The 17152-nt window shown below is 41.9% G+C and overlaps 1 protein-coding gene across 10 annotated transcripts in view; it reads right to left on the bottom strand.

Annotated features, from left to right (window-relative positions):
* The window catches only part of Fam110b (family with sequence similarity 110 member B), a 183640-nt gene that overhangs the window by 88119 nt on the left and 78369 nt on the right, over window positions 1-17152 (bottom strand). For 6 of the 10 annotated variants that reach the window (XR_006848267.2, XR_009225321.1, XR_006848269.2 and 3 more), the window contains one exon: window positions 6943-7030. The exons of 2 other annotated variants lie outside the window; for them this stretch is intronic. The gene's annotated coding sequence lies outside the window, so the exon portion shown is untranslated. Of the gene's footprint in view, window positions 1-6942; window positions 7031-12072; window positions 12272-17152 lie in introns of those variants that run through there. 2 more of the 10 variants (XM_058574015.1, XM_046428556.2) reach the window with 1 other exon arrangement.

Below are 17152 nucleotides of genomic sequence, written 5' to 3'. Positions count from 1 at the left end.
AGGGCCTTGCACATGCTAGGAAAGTGATCAATCGCCAGGCTAGATCTCCAGCCCTTCAAAGACCCTGTTGAGAAACTAATATGCCTCAATTACTCCTTATTTGGACTAGTTTAAAGTTCGAAACCAAGTTTTATAATCCTTTTAATTATTTTTAAATAAATTTTATTGGGTATATTTAAGGTATACAATGTGATAATATAAAATACATATAGATAGTAAAATGACTACTGTAATGGAAAAAAAATAATTGTATCCATTATCTCACAGTTATTCTTTTTTCCCTCCTGTGGCAAGAAGAGCTTAAATCTACTCATTTAGCAAAATTTCTAGATACAACACACTGTTATTAACTATAGTCCTCATATCTATATCATCAATAGACACAGCCTCAAATAATCCATTTTATTTTCTTTCTGTTTCTTCCTCCCTATGTGATTTTCAAATTAATTTTCTCCTCCCTTCCTCCTCTGATGAACTGGTCTCCCTCTTTTGGTGAAATCATGAAGTTGGCCTGTCTGCCTCACATCCTGCTGCGATTGGCACCAGAAGATTCTGCTGTCAGCGCACGAGGGAGGCAGTAACCAAAAAAGTAGACAAGAAACATACACGATTTAAATTTAAAGCATTGGTTCCTTTAAATTCTAGAAACAATTTTAATTCCTTTTTAGTGTGCTAAGATTCTGTGCTGAATTTTAAAGATGCAGAGCTAAAACATAAAATCCCTACCCTCAACTTGCTTGTCTTTACCAGAAAGGGGCAGACGACATTTACTGCAACACAAATCAGACTGTGATATGTGTGCTTTATGTACTTATAGAATGAAAAGTGCACAGCACTAGGCACTCACCACCAGAAGGGACTCTTAGTGCATGCAATGTAAATTGCATGTATGTCTGTTTGTGGTGCCGTAATACTATGTAGATTTTGAATGAATGAGATGTCGGAATATGTGGACTACACACTGAAAAGGAAATCCACAGTAGGTTTACTGGGCAGTGGAATTGAAGTAATTTCTACCTGTGGCACTTCTTGCTGCCAGTGGGTCTGTGTGACTTTTAGAGGATGTGCTGTTATCTTCCTGCTGTGTTTCTTACATGTCCATTAAGACTCTACTATGGACATTTAAGAATGCACATTAGCTTCCCACCCTGTAGTGTTGAAATGAAATTTTTATTCTCCAGAAAGCCTTTTCCTGGGTTGGTAAAATTGCTTCATTCCTCTTCGAGAAGCTCATCAGTTGATAGGGCAGTGCTGATACTGCACAAGGATCCAAAATCTTTAGGATTTAAAACTGAAGCCCTGTTCTTGCAGGGCACCACACAGAACGTGTGATAAGTCTCTGCTTACATGGTCATGCTCTCTGGCATGGAAGAGCCTAGGTTCTTTGTTTCACAAGAAGAATTTGAAATGAATTTACCATATGATTTGAGACAAATTATATAAATGGTTAAAGGAAGCATGAATAATTTCAAGACCACTTAGAAATATACGTGGTCTGGATGCTGGGTGCCCCTTAAAGGTCCGTCCATATGAAGGGCTTGGTGCCAGGGTGGCACTATTAGGGGGTGCTGTGGAGCTTTAGGAAGTGGGGCCTTAGAGAAGTCCTTAGGTGATTGGAAGTAAGCCCTCAAAGGTGACTATAGGCCCTGCCTGTCCTCTTTCCTTCTGCTCTGATTTGAGACACTACTGTTCCCGCACACATTGCCACCATGATGTGCTGCCTTCTGCTGCCCTCATCAGAACTGAGCTGATGTAGGTGCCATACCTTTGAACCTGTAAAACTGTGATCTCAATAAAACCTTCTTTATTTCATAAAAGGTCTGTCTGAGGTACTTCAGTATAGTGATGGAAAGCTGACATATATATATATATATATATATATATATATATATATATATATATATAACATTATAAAAATTTATGAATTTGCTGAATGAATAAGTTAATGATAAAAATTCTTGGATTGTGCTACAATTTTTTTTTTTTTTTAACCAGAAGGAGTAACTTTTGAAATGTGCCTCAAAGGAACTTCTGGACTTTATGAAAAAAGGAATTGATAAAGGATACCTGGCTGGAAGCAGTCCATAAGTTCTCATGAGCTAAGATACTGACTTTGGATGGATTGAGAGCAGAACGCAAGGCAGAAGCCTGGCATAGGGCTAAGTCAGTGTTGGAGTTGGTCAGAGAGGAAGAGGTGGTTACCCCAATGCAGGATGGCTCAGAGGAAGGGTCAGCAGGGTCTGCTTCCAGAATGGATAGCCATATGAAGAAGAGTCACTCAGTGAGACTGCTCTCAGAGGAAGGTTCTCCCTCTAACTCTCACAATCTCTCTGACCATGGAGGATAAAGGGAGTGGTTTTAAGCATGTCCCAAAAAGAGTTAGACCTATGGAACTGAAGAGATAAGTATTTAGGACAAAGATAAACCTGCACTGTATGAAACGTGGATTAAGCACATGAAACTACCAAGAGACCAGGCATATCTCCTCTTCCCTTGCTGAAGAGGAGAAAAGAAATGCAGAGGAGGGGTATTTTCACTGCTGCTGCATCTTTAGATCCAGATTCATTAAAATCAATAATAACAGAACTGAACACTTAATATACTTCATATGCTCTGGAAGAGAGAGGCTAGCACAGAGAGGACCCTACAACACTCACTGATCATGCAGTCCCAGGGGCATCACGCCTCTCTGAACTTACAGGGACACAGAAACACTCCCTCAGTCCACCCCTGGAGAGAGCAGCAGACGTGTATGGGTTGGAAAGAAGGGAAAGCCCTTCAAATTCTAGTTTCCCTCTTGGCACAACCACAACCAACATACGTGTCTTCCTCTCTCTGACCTGGGTTCTCCTTCCCTCATTTCTTGACTGTTTGGTCTCTTTCCTTCAAAATGGAGACTTCAACTTTTCTAACACCTTCCTACCATGTTTCCTGGTAACTTTCTGATTCTACCTGCTCTGCTCTCAGCTTTCCACAGTCAACCTTCACCCTGAACCTAGGATCCACACTATAAGGAAATCAACTGGTGTGCAGGTCTCTTTAATGGAAGAGCTGTGGGAGGATTTTTGTTTAATCCTATGGTTACCCTTTGGTTTGAGGTTTAATCTCTTTGATCCCCGCTATAGTTTGGATGTTGAATGTCCCCCAAAGGTCTAATGTCAAAGGCTCAGTCCCTTGGGTGCTGCTTCTGGGAGGTGACTGGACCTTTTGGAAGTTGGGGCCTAGTGAGGTATCTATAGATCTTCAGGGTTGTGCCCTTTAAGAGGACTGCAAGAACCCAGCTCCTTCCTCTTCTTTTTGGCTTCTTAGCCACAAGGTAAGAAATATTCTGTACCATACACTCCCTCATCAGAGGTGTGAAGCAATGGGTCTACCCAATCATGGACTAGAACCTCTAAAACTGTGAGCCAAAATAAAGGTTTTCTCTTTATAATCTAATTATCTCAGGCAACCTGTTATAGTGATGGAAAGCTGACTAATAATCCCATATACCTCCCCTATACAATGAAGATTCTAATACCTTCTCTGCAGGGCAAGCAGACTGCCCAGGAGACATGTGCTGCCTCTAGCACAGTGCTCACAGAGCTGTCCTCCACAGACCAGGGACTCAGCTGCAAACGATCCTTTCTTTCTGTCAATCTTTGTAAGAAAATCAATGACTACAATGGCCACATGGTAACAGCTATTCATAATTAAAAACAACAACAACTATGTACACATAGTAGCATACAATCTGTCTTTCACTTGATGAAATGAAAATATCCAAATATGTCAAATAACTTCTTTGGTAACATAACAACATAAACTGTAATCAATAGTTCTTAAACTTCTTAATAAATGTGTGTTAAAGCCTCAAAATTGGAATTATGCTTTCTTTCTGAGCACAGGAGCATTTTCTTTTACAGAGGGCACCATCCCTCCACTAGTGTTACAGAAGCCTAGATAATTTATGTGATCAAGGACAATGAAAATTCTAAAGTCCTAGCTACTTTTCCCAGTGAGTATGCTTTTGTCTCCCTGTCTTGTTGAAGCACAGTGAGCAGGCCTGGCTGGGTGAGCTGCACGGCAGGCAGGTTTCCTTACCATTCCAACTTTCCCTTGTTTCCCAGCAGACCTCCTTCAAGGTCAGCTGAGAAGGCCTCAGAGAAGCCCCACCTGACTGTACAGGGAAACCTGAACTCTGAGTCATTCTCCTGGCGAAGAGCTGATCTGGGAAGAGGCAAAAGCCAGAGGTGCTTGTGTAAAAGGAAGATGAAAACATGGAACTGGAAAAAAACAAAAAAGATATTTGGGGAAAACTAGAGAGTATTTTTGGTTAGGACCATTTAACATGAAAAAAAAAAAAGTGCAAGGATTGTTTTGGCTCCCTGCAATTTTTCAGGCCTCTAGCACCCTGGAAGAGCAAAAACCTGACCTTAGAGACATTCTGAAAAAGTTTCCTTTTAAGGGGAGAAACCAACTTTATTAGTTAAGTCTGATTAAGACAATAAGAAACTACAAACAAAGGGAACCCTCGAGCTGATTTCCTGAAATGGCAATGACATGAATGAAGCATAGATTTTTGTATTTATATACTAATTTAAAAATGACACATGCTCAGGAGATGTCATGTTTTAAGATGATTACACTCAAAAGAATTTCACAAAAGGAACACTACAAGATCGTTTTATTTCATGTCTCCATTTTCCTTTTTAGTTTCCTTAAACAAGGGACCACTTTTTTTTTTTAAAAGACCCAGCTTGTACTCTAAAAGCAACATAATCTTAAATGCACTATTGAGAGTAGCAAAAAATGCTGATGATGCTATTAATACATATGCATACATAAGACTGCTTATCTGTAATTTAGGAACTTAGAAAAGAACAAAAGTTTTAATGAAATTTCGATTCAGTAATAACCTGAAAGACTACAAACAACGGGATATGGTGAGAGAAAAACTATGCTTTTCACAATATTCTATAGAACACTTGAAAACCTGTTTCCATATCATGTACAAGAATACTCTGTTATCAGTACACTCTGATCTCACAGTATGTGAGACTTAGAAGGGCTAAGATTTAGTGTCTACAGTACAGACATTGCACTCATGGGTCACATTCCTTCCTGTCACAGGATCTAGCAAAATAATAATATGAATAAAACTCAAAGGTTACTGAAGCCCGTGAAGGTAACTGTCATCTCTAGACAGTGAGAGGGGATAGGACTCCATTCCTCCTGGGCCTATGCTGAACCAGGCGATATCTAATCACCTTCCCAACATCCCTACAGGCTTGCTGGTATTCTCATTTGGTATATGGAAAACAATGGCTTTCAAAACCACAGCAACCAGGTCCCATCCATCTGCAAGGTTAGTGAGTGGCAGAGATGAGGTTACCTCCAGATCTACTCAGCTTCTTTCCTGGTCACCAGGGTTGCAAATTCAGCTGCTGTCAGAAGCCACCTGGTGAGCATGTACACCATGCAGTCATGTCCAAACAAGGGGGAGTGACAGAATCATGAAAAGGACCGACAATTCCTAGTTTGCTCCAATTTCCAGGGTTAGCACTGGAAATCCTGTGTCATAAGAAACCCCTCCTTTGTGTGCCTCCTGAGATGGGTGGGATCCCTAGAGTGATACAGAGTGAGAATTCAGGCCCTGTTGGAAAGTACTCTCCATTAAATCCACCTGTGCTCAGGTGCAAGTCAATAACTTCAGCTCTACCAGGACTTCAGATTGAAGACACAGTTCCTCCCAACCAATAGGAGCCCCAGGCTTTCAGAACCGATGTCTGGGATAAGGAGATGAGGAAGGTGGTGTTAAGAGTGATGGATTTTAAGGAATAGTACTGAGGTGTGTTGTTGGCTTTTTTTTTTTTTTTTAATTCTTCCCTTTCCACAGATTGCAGAATTCCACCTGGCATAGGTCGATTTTTATTCGGCAGCCTAAGTTCTGCCAGATTCTGAAGTTCTTGGAAAGTAATAACATCTACCTAAGCAATATTCTGCAAAACACAATAAAAATAAATTAGAAAATGCATGGCCTACTGTATAAGCAAGGGTGTGTTACACACAGATGCTCATGGATGCTGGGAAGGCAGCCAGAGGAAGGCTGTCCATCAAGTGTGGTCATCCAGGTTGAGACTCTTCTCATGAGGATTGCTCTTTACCACTTCTCACTCACGGAGGAGCTGGCTCCCATTTTCCTAAGCTTTCCCAACCTCCTCATGTGGTGGTACTGAGCTCTTGATCCCTCCATATGAGGGGGAAACCACCTGTACCTTGACCACTGTTCATCCACCTCTTCAGCTTCTCTATAAAAAAAAAGGGGGGCCTGGCCATAGGAAGAGAGGATATTTCTGGTGTGTCTTGATTGATTAGAGACCGAAAAGTAATTCTAGGAATGGATGGTCATGGGGGAAAGTACCTTATCCATTTCCAGGTCTTCCTGCCTGGCCAGCCGAGGACACCTGGCCTGCCCTGTCTATCTCATCCACTGGGTTGGTATCTAGGTTCCGCCCTCTCCATTCCACCTCTCCCCCTACTAATTCACAGTGCTGTTGCTGCTGACTGCACCCCACCATCTTATTCCCTCACCACAGACAGTGCACCTATTTAGGTGTAAGGATGTTCATTTTTAAAGCTGTCTTTAAATCCACGCGCACAAAAGGGGATTGCGTACTACATACTACAATGCATTGAACAAACTGTAACTACTAACAGATACACAGAAAGCCTTGGAAAAGCAAATCCATCATAGCATTTTGTTACTGGCAGGGACCTCAAGGTTTGGGATTCCTGTATATATGTTTTGTTTTGGTTTCTTTATTTTTTTCCATTTTTTTTCCAGATAGCAAAATATCTGAAACCTCAGAGTCTTTGTCTTAATATAATAATGACATGAGTTTTCAGAAAGAAATCAATACCTTCTGCTCAGTATGTATCAAAGCAAAGCAATACACTTACCTAAAACAGAAATGAGTATTTTATGGGTGGTAGGCAGAGGTCATAGGAAGACTTCCTTTCTCCAAGTGCTCTCTGTAGCAGGAAATAACTAAAAACACAGGCAAAGAAGATAAATGTTCTTTTTTATTTGACAAAAATAGGCAGACTATTAAATCCATTTAGAACAGAAAATAAAAATTCCATTAAAAATCGGCTAATTCATTTTTAAAAAAACAGGTAGCAGATGTCAGTAAACCCAAATGCATTAGATTTCACATATTTCATCTAGAACGTAAGCATTGGCTCATTTCAATCGCTCCTTTTGTTTAACTATAGATAGCAATTATATAAAAAGAAAAATGTAGCAACGAGTTGTGAGAAGTCCCATAAGTAACATTTTGTAGGACATTACCTCATTTCTGGAACTGATAAGAGTGTTAGCATCTTAGAGGGCCTTAGGACTGAACTGTACTCGCCCTCCATCTACAGCGCAGGAGACTAAGGCCCTCCAAGTGAGGAGCTCACCAATAATCATTTGGCTAGGGCAGAGATCTTGATTGCTACAAGAGTACTCTAGCACTCGGATGTCAGAAATCATGTGTTCCTTCCTTCATTCGTTCAATGAACACTGACTGAGCCATTTCCTATGGATCAGGTATTTTTCAAAGCTCTGGGGGTTAAGGCAAAAAAAATCTCTGATCTCATGGAATTTATATCCCAGAAAGTAGAGACCGAAAAAAAAATAAAAACAATAGATATGACCTCAGAATGTCCCACTGACTGACGCGGCTCCATTTCCCATAAAATCCTGAAGGCAGTATGGGAATAGGCCATGGGCTTTGGAGGAAGCACATTCCAGGAAGAGGACCAGCCAGGGCCCTGAGGCAGACCGGCCTGGCTGTCAAGGAGTGAGAGGAGGAGAATGGTGGGTACCGTGTGGCTGTGGATGAGAAACCAGTGGAAAACAGGTGGTGTGGACAGGAAGCTGGTGAAAGCCAGCTCTTGGCAAGGGTCTACTCAGAAGGCAGCAGCAAAGGAGGAGCCTGGGGAGGAGCCATCAGAGACAGGAGGACTATAGGAGGGTGCTGTTTGCAGAGGTCAGGAGGGTCAGAGAGCTGCTGACAGCTGAAGCCAGTGGCTGGGGGGCAGGCTGGGAGGAATCCTGCTAACTCATCCAGCAGGGCGAGCAGGGCGGGCTGAGGACCTGGGAAAGCAAAGCTTCCACAGAGTTAAGTGTGGAGAAGGAGGAGAGGGTGAAGCAGGAGAGATTTAGGAAGGTTCCCTGACTGCAGGTCCCCTGGAAGTGGAAACACACTCTTCTCATTAGAGATTTTACTGGTGGCAAGAACTAGTGAAGATGAGTGACCCTTAAAGTGGACTCCCCCTCTCAAATTCAGCAAGATTTAAAAGATACCCAAACTCAATAGATAAGAAATTATCTAAAACTTTCTATAAATTATTCTCTAAATGTATACAAAAATCAGAAGTGGTGGGGTAAAATGCTACAATCCAAGTCCAGCTTGCATTTAATAAGCACATTCATTGAAATAATTGACTTTCAAGGGTCTACAGGCGTCTAAGAGAAAAATCTTAATTCGTGGCAAAGCAAACAGTTCCAAAAGTAATCATCAAAGTACTTGGAATAGAGCAGTAATGAAAGTGTTCTGTTATTCCTCTAAGATGCATTTCTAAATTATTGGTACCTTTTTTGTTTTTTTTAGAATTTCAAATCTCAGGCATGTAAATATATCAAACATAAAAACATCTCCAGATAACAATCTTATGTGGATTCTGAGAAAAGTTAGTAAGGGGAAGAAAATAAATGGTTCTTTGCATTTATTATATATATTTGACATAAGATGACATGGTGACACGCCAAAGTATGTGACAGATCCAGCCTCTATTGAACATTAACAGAAGTGGGTGTGGTGTCAAGATGGTAAGAAATCCCATCTCGCTCCTCCTGAAGGCTTCTATGGTACCCACCCCCATCCTCTTTTTATTGTGGGGGGTGGGACTGGGGATTGAACTGATAGGCACTTGGCCACTGAGCCACATCCCCAGCCCTATTTTGTATTTCATTTAGAGATAGGCTCTCACTGAGTTGCTTACTGCCTTGCTTTTGCTGAGGCTGGCTTTGAACTCGAGATCCTCCTGCCTCAGCCTCCTGAGCTGCTGGGATTAGGTGTGCACCACCCTGCCCCAGCTCCCATTCTCTTTCTAAACGTCTGCTCATCATACCTTGCTATCACCAAACCAGGTGCCTATGTCTGCTCCTCCTCCCCCTATTATTAATTATTTAGCTGTCTTTCCTGCTCAATAAGTGCTTCTTGCAGGACAGGAGTGTGCCTTCTATCTTCTCTCAATAAAGGTAAACTTGTAGCCTAGCTCATAGCAGGTCCCCATAATTACAGAATAAAATAATGAAAGAATAAAAAGACTACATTCAGATGAGGGACCTACTATCCTTTTAAATATTTTTCTAGTCCAGATAACTTTAGGAGGGTCCACACTAAAATACTCATCAATTGCTAATGACAGATCTCTCTCAGATCATAGCCAGTAACCAGCCACGAAGTCACAAGGACCCATGTCCAACAGTTTGTACAGTCCACTGCTCATCTTTTTACAATTATTTTTCAGACCCTCTGGAACCTACTGCATTGTGGCACATCACATTCTACATAGGATGAGTTTTCGTTTTAAACTGATTATCTGGTCTGCTGTGATTAGAAGCCCCTAGGAGAAAAAGCAGCATTGTATGACAGAAAAGGCATAAATTTTTAAAAATATTAAATGTTTATGTTTAGGCTGTTAGATATACTTTTTGCTGTGTGAGAAATGTCATTTTCTCATCAGTAATGGCTTATGGAATTAGAAGAAGGGGAAAGAACAAAACTATAAAATGTCAAGAAATTTATTTTTATTTTCTTGTCTTAGGAATATGTAAGGATTTCCCTTAATTCAGTAAGAAAAAAAATAACTAAATGTGATGCAACTGAAGATAAATGTGCCTATTTTGGTTACTCTGCAAAATCATTAATAACAGTCCTGTTATTAAAATGCTCCTCTGGATCAGATTAAAAGGTCCTTTGGGATGTCATATAGTTCAGGATATAGGCATGTCTGTGAATTACATAATTTATATGTAAATTTTTAAGAAGTTCCTCAGACACAAAAATTCCTTAAGGCACAGCCTTGAGAATGGACCTCAGTGAGACCTGTTTCCCACCTAGTTCAATGACATAGTGGCTCTACTCACAAAAGGAAGGCCATCAGATGTTTATGTTCACCCAACGTTTCAGCCGTGGCTAAAAGAAAGGACAACAGAATCTACTCTTACAGTAGCCTATTTCTTTGAAACTCTCTAAGACCCAGACAATTTAGGAAGTACTTTGGGAAACTGAAAAAGGAGGAGAAAGGATATTACCGAATTGCATCAATTTATCTTTCCCAAAACAAGGGACAGAGCCCAAGTGTCAAAAGGCAGAAAAGTGTTTTCCCACAGTCACTGGAGGGACACTGTTAGGCAAAGAACGATGCAGTGACACAGTGGAGGAGCCTGGACTTTGAGGACAAGAAAAGCTGTTCCAGCAAAACCTAGTGTTCTCACTCGGGGTGTGCTCAGTCTGTCAGGGGAACGAGGCCTGGTTTGTATCCAGGGGATGGAATACAAAGTGGAAAGACTGTTCTCCTGTTCATTTCACCAACCAAGGTGCCTAACAAGCCACCGACCAGTTCAAGTCACAGAGAGCCTGTATGGCCACCAACAGCCACCAAACTTTCTTATTATGCTCCTTACTCCCTGACAGCCCATGGCAGACTTTGATAATATTCCTTGGTTTTCCCCCTTAACACTACCATCTCAGTAAACTCAAGACTCTGGCTGATTTTTTTTTTACCCCCAGGACGGACGAGGGAGTGCAGTGGTGAGGCATAGTGAGTGATCGATCTCAAGTCTTCCTCTGCCCAAGAATAAACTGACTCCCTCCAACCAGGATACAGCTCTAGATCAGAGCAGTTATCTTCACAAAATGTGTAAGTGGCAATGCTTGGCTTTTCAGGAGCTTGGAAATAATTCTTGAAGGCTTTCGGGAGCCAGGAGGACTCTCCACTGAGAGCAGACGCATGGTGGCAGCCCGCCAGCCCTGTGACTGGTGAGTCAGTGCCCAAGTTTCTGTGGACTCCACAGTCTGATAGGGGGAGGACATTAATTTTGAAGTTTGAAGACTGAACGGAAGCAGGGGTCCTTGGGGCATAAAATAGGAGGTACACTGAAAAGCACCAACTCACGTTGCATTTGTTTGTATTTTTGAACCTCAGCCTTGCGGGCTTAAAATATTTTTCCTTCAGAATGCACCACCTTTATTAAAGAATTGAAGATTACTGTTCAATTTGGAAAATAATCCAGGTAACCATTAATAGAAATAAAAAAATACCGTCAGACAGTCATCAAAGTAAGTGGCAAGAACCCCACCTTCCTATGAGATGACATGTCAACTCCAAAAACAGCGTCTCTCTTAAACAAAGCCAGGAGTCAAAAATTTCTCCTCCAGGTACAGCTGAATACATACCCACATATATTTTGGCAGAATGAGCAATGTTAACATTTCCTGTGTAAAAAAAGCTTCATGAAAACTACAAAAGGTGAGACAAAGAAAACCATCCAAAATGAAGGCTTCACGCATCTTTGAAGAAACAATAGCACATTACTTCTGCTGAGACCCAGCATGGAATCAGGAGCGTCACTGCCCTGTCCTATTTAAATTGTTTCACTAAATTTTCCTTGATCACTCATTATTCAGGAGAGTCTGGACTCAATGCAAACAAAGTCCACTGAGTCCTGAAACCCACCCACAAAGACACCCGAATCCATGCAGCATCGGGCTTTCCAAAACAGAAGAGGACCAATAAGAATCACTCCCAAGCACATGCACCCTTGAATCCAGGTAAAAACAACAGTCTTTTGTGAACAGGGTGGCTGTTTACCAGGCAAGCCTTCTGCAGGAGAATGTTATTTTTTTGTATGGAATGCAGGAGTACACACAGTATCAACAAAGCAAGATCAAATTAAATACATGGCATGACGAACATGCCTCATTTCATGCATGGCTGTGTTTTTCATAAGAGAGAAAGACTTAGAGTAATTACCATGAACTGCGACTTGCTCCCTGACCTCCTGCAGCTGGAGGTCCTTAACCACGGATGCTCTACAACAAAGGGGAACGCCTGCTCTTCCGTGCCTTACTCCTTCTTTAAGGTTACCAGCCGAGCACCTTGCCGTTGTAAGAACACAGTACAGTACCTCTGTATCTATGTCTCTAATGCAGCATAAAGATTACTGTGGAAACCTATCGAACGGGCGAGCAGCAACACCAACCACCAATGAGGATGAGGCACATGCAGAATCCAGCACATGCTCTCTGAGGCACAGGCTGTCACCAGCGCTTAGCAGGCTGCTAATCTAATTATAGCTAGTTTGCTAGCACAGAGCTATTGAAGCAAAGCATAGGAGCAAATTAAATTTTAATAATTAAACCCCACAGACAAAAACATCTTGATTTCCTGTCATTTTCAGGATGAATGTGTCACCTTCTAAACTGTAAGCAATTTTTAAATTACATTACTTTCCCCCCAATCTAGAGAAACAAAGAGTGGTTAAATCAATGTACAGGACTTCCTGCTCACTTATGCTTAACTAACCGATTCCAGCACTGAAGAATAAATCACCAAATCAATATGATGAAAATAATAGTGAAAGTGCCATAAAATCCAAGTCTCACCTTATTTACCCTGATTAGCAATGTGTGACTTATGTGTTATAAAGTGGTAATTAATCTCTCTTCAATATAGTTTAAAATAGCATGCATATTTCCATCCACAGTGGAAAAATGCTAATCGAGGTGTCAAAAAATCATAATCTTGACTACAGTGACTAATAATAATTTGGAGCTGCAAAGGATGGAAAGGGATCTCAGGAGTCACTGAAAAAGACCACCAACAACAACAAAAGGATTTTTCCACTGTACAATTTAATGGAAAAACTAGTTCTAGAAGCCAAATACTATAAGGGGCAGTTTGATGCAGAGGGGAAAAGCATGTTTTCTAATAACCAGACTTCTTGGGTTTAAGTTCCAGATCCTCCACTCACTCGATCACTATGTGACCTTGGGCAAGTGAGTGAACACCACTGTGTCTGGAGCTGACTGGAAGGGCTACTGTCAATGAGCTCTGAGTACTTTGCACAGGGTGGTTTGATTCTGAGTTCTGAATTCGGCAATTTTTCATAAGAGTAGTCTTCTCACAATTCCACATTGTCTAACTTCCTTTCCAGTGTTGCAATACTCAGACAAAATGTTTGAATGCTCCTCAGTTGTCCAGTTGGGTCAGAAACACCACTCAGAAGTAATAAATGGTGACAAGCTAATGGTAGGCTTGATTTACCACACAGGACCATCCCTGGTAGTCATGGTATCAGGGCAAGTCATTTCCCCTGCTTCTGCTCAGATATGTAATAGTCACTAATTTCTCTTGATTCTACACGAACAGATCTTAAAAGAAATATTCAGGAAAGGATAGACATGTAATTATATTTCATTAATGATTTATAGTACAGACTAAATTATATACATTTCAAAAAGGTTTTGCGTGGAATATAAAATGGAAAATGTTTGTAAGGAGAAGTTGGGTTAAACTCTAAATGACAAATTTATGTAAAAAAGGGAGAGAAGTCAGCTAGTCAAGTGCAACTTTTGGCAATGCAATTTGTTTATCTATTTGTTTTCCCAAAAGGTCATTTTTTTTTCCTTCTATGTTCTACAGAATTATCTGTCCATCTGGGCTGATACGAACTGAATCTGTTAATCTGTTCAATTTATTTTTCATAATTACTAGACCCTGGTATGTCCTCCCAATCCAGTTTTAATCCAATGATGAAATGCAAATCTCTCACCTACAGACAGGTTTGTTTTCTTTTGATTGTCAGCTGAAACCTTTTACAAAAAGCTGGCCTGCTCCCCACGCATCATGATTTGCTCTAAGAAACCAAATATTCCTAGGGAGAAGTCGGTAGCCGTGGAAAATGAATATTGACCTAGAGGCAGTTCATCTTTCCATCTTTGTGTATCAAAAACTCGTTAGGATTTAAATCAGTGAAAAGAGTGATATGACCCATGAACATGAGCATCACGAGTGTGGATTATCAAAGCACAATCACCACTATCAGGAGGGGAAACTCCAGGAGGTACCAGGTTCAGCGATTTGGCCTGAGGCAGGGCTCCCTGGAGGCTGTCGGGATCCCGACTAGTAACACTTCTAGGCATTTATCTAGGAAACATCTAACAGCTTCTGCCTTCCTCTTCATTTAACAGACTGCTAGCTCAAAATAGGCACTAAAAAGCTGTTTGATTAATTTGTTTCATGCTTGTTTTATATAAGACATTAAACAGACACATTCAGAGGGAAGGGAGCAACTGTCCTTACATCTCATCCTCCAATATATTCTGATTCAATGTTTGGTTTGAAAAGGAACAGTTCACTGGTGCTCTCTATGGCCACTCTGCTGGAAGAGCCTACACACACACACACACACACACACAATCTTGGGAATCCTGTCTTTGAACTTCAGTCAGCTACTGTGATGCTGAAAATCATTCCTTCACTCCATCAATACAGTCAGGGGCATCTACTGGAGGCAAGGATTTGTGCTGCACCTTGAAAATACTGCTACCAGGAAGCAAAGCATTTTGACTCGTAGAGGGCAAGATGCTCATTAAATGATTATTAGCAAAAATAACCAATAATGACTGGGTGGGTAAATTGCAGTGTACTGCAGGATGCCATGATGGCACTTGAGCGGGGCAGAGGGTAGGACTGGGCTGAAGGTGGGCTTTCCTGCTTCCTTTGGCCTGGGGGTAGTGACCTTCGAGTTATGAAGGTCACAGAGAGGCCACTGGGACCAGAGGATAAAGTTGGAGGGAGGTGACCCAACAGCATATGCAAGAGAAGGGAAAGAGTGGCTTCCTTTGGAAGTCCAGTCTCTAATCCAACTGATTCCTTCAAGATCTCCTTCTTCCTAGTGATAGACTCCCATTATCTTCCCAGATGAAACTGTCCCCTGCCTGCCTCAAACAGAGGATGAGAAAGAACATATATATTTTATACCTGCTGCACAAGGAGAGGAGAAGCCTCTCCACAGACACCATCTGCCCTGATGCATGGATTTCCTCAAGTTCTGCTTGGATTTTCCCAACCTGGGAGAATGCGGACAGAAAAAGCAAGTGGCTAGGTTTGGAGAATTTCCATGAGGAATTCTCTTAGTTTTCTTCCCTTAGGAAGAAAAAATTAGGGCTCAAATACTAAAAATGATGACTTTAAAAACCAGGGCTCAAGGCAAGCATGGGTAATTCCATGACCTCAGGAGGCCGAGGCAGGAAATCAAAAGGTCAAAACCAGCCTCAGGAACTTAGTGAGACCCTAAGCAACTTAGTGAGCCCTGTCTCAAAATAAAATATAAAAAGGACTGGGGTTGGCTCAGTGGTTAAGTGCTTCTGGTATCACCCCCATAAAAGGAAAGGGGGGAAAAAAAACAGGACTCAGAGTTATCTTTGCAATCAGAATATTCAGGCTGTCCTTTGGTTTCAGATTATTCAAACTCCTTGTTGAGAGAGGGCTGAGTGTAGTTTCTTCTCCGATGAACAGCACCTGGCACCAAGAGGGAGGCCAAGTCACAAGCCAGTCACTCAAGGGTGCTGTGTCTCCACATGCCATGTTACGGGGGCGGGGGGTTCAAGTCCTGTTCTGCACCCCCAGCTCTGTAGGAGACAGGAGGAGGAGAGACCAGCAGCTGAGCCCTGGTCCAGGATGAGCCAGGGTCCCAGCCTACATCAAGCATGGGGTGAGACCCAAATGAAGAGCATTTCCATCCTAGGAACTGGAGCTTGGCAGACAGACTAAGAACCAGCTCCCCCAGCTCACTGAACACCCCCAGCCACGGAGGAGAAAAGATACCTGGACTGAGGCTCTCCGGCTACCAGAAATAGGACAATCAGTGGGCAAGTGTCCAGCCCTTCCTTTTCTGTTCTTAACACCCAAACAGCAGCTTTTCTTCTTTTTGGAGAGTCTGCCATGCTGGGTGCTCAGCCCAGCTGTAACATGCTTGGGCTGTGAAAGACTGGACAAACTGCTAGAAATCACTCCAGCTGCCCCCAACGCCATGCATGGCTTTGGCTCCCTATTCCTTTCACAGGTACCCAGTATCCCACACTGCTCACCAGAGGTGGACCCCACAGCCCAAGCAGGTCCCCAGAAAGCCCTTGGGTACCAGTGCACTGCACCACATGGGTGTGCTCTTGGAGCTTCCTGGAAATCCACCAGCTGGGAAGGATGATCATGTTTGAACAATCACCCTGTTGGGCTACCCAAGCACACCAGCACTGGGGAGTAGGGGTTAGAAGCCAGTTATGCATCTTACAGTGCCCTCTCAAAGACTAGCCTTTTTTTTTTTCATTTTAACAGTACTGGAGAAGAGAGATGCGAGGGTGGGGAAGGAGGTGGCAGGGAGGGGCTGTGAATTGAAGAAGAAGCTAGCAGGCTCAGGAGGGGAACAGAGGCCTGCTCCAAACAGCTGTGGTTGCAATCCTATGAAGGTACAGAAGCCCTGGCTACCTTGGGCTGTCTGAGAACCTCCAGCACTACATCTAAGAATAGTCAAGCTGTTAGTTGGTAAAATTCTTAAAAATTTTACAGATGTACATAGCTTGAGCCTACTTGGTTCCTCTTTTCACTGACATCATGTTTGTTTGTACACACACACATAAAATTAATCATCCCAATGGCATAATAGAGATTATGAAATAATTTTAATGTAATAAAATCACAATTGATACAATAATCTAATAAGGCAAGGCCATATAATAATAAGTAAACACTATTATCTAATAAGAGTTCTGAATTAGGTTGTAGGAGTTATACTGAGCTTTTAGCTTCCCTCTGTCCTCAAATTCTATCATGTTTTTGGAAGTTAAGAGGCATTTTGGTTTAGTCAGCTTTTTCACTGCTGTGACTAAAAGACCTGACACAAACAATTAGAGGAGGAAAAGTTTACTTTGAAGCTCATGGTTTCAGAGGTCTTAGTCCACAGATGGCAGCTTACATTCCTCTGGGCTCAAAGTGAAATCATAGTGGAAGAGCATGGTAGAAGAAAGCAACTCAGAATATGACCAGGAAGCAG

The sequence above is a fragment of the Marmota monax genome, unplaced genomic scaffold (assembly GCF_021218885.2).
Source record: "Marmota monax isolate L192 unplaced genomic scaffold, Marmota_monax_Labrador192_F-V1.1 WCK01_AAM20220418_F8-fsc00044, whole genome shotgun sequence".
Taxonomy (NCBI): Eukaryota; Metazoa; Chordata; class Mammalia; order Rodentia; family Sciuridae; genus Marmota; species Marmota monax.
Note: the sequence above shows the minus strand (reverse complement) of the source record. Positions and strands in the feature narration are given on the sequence as shown.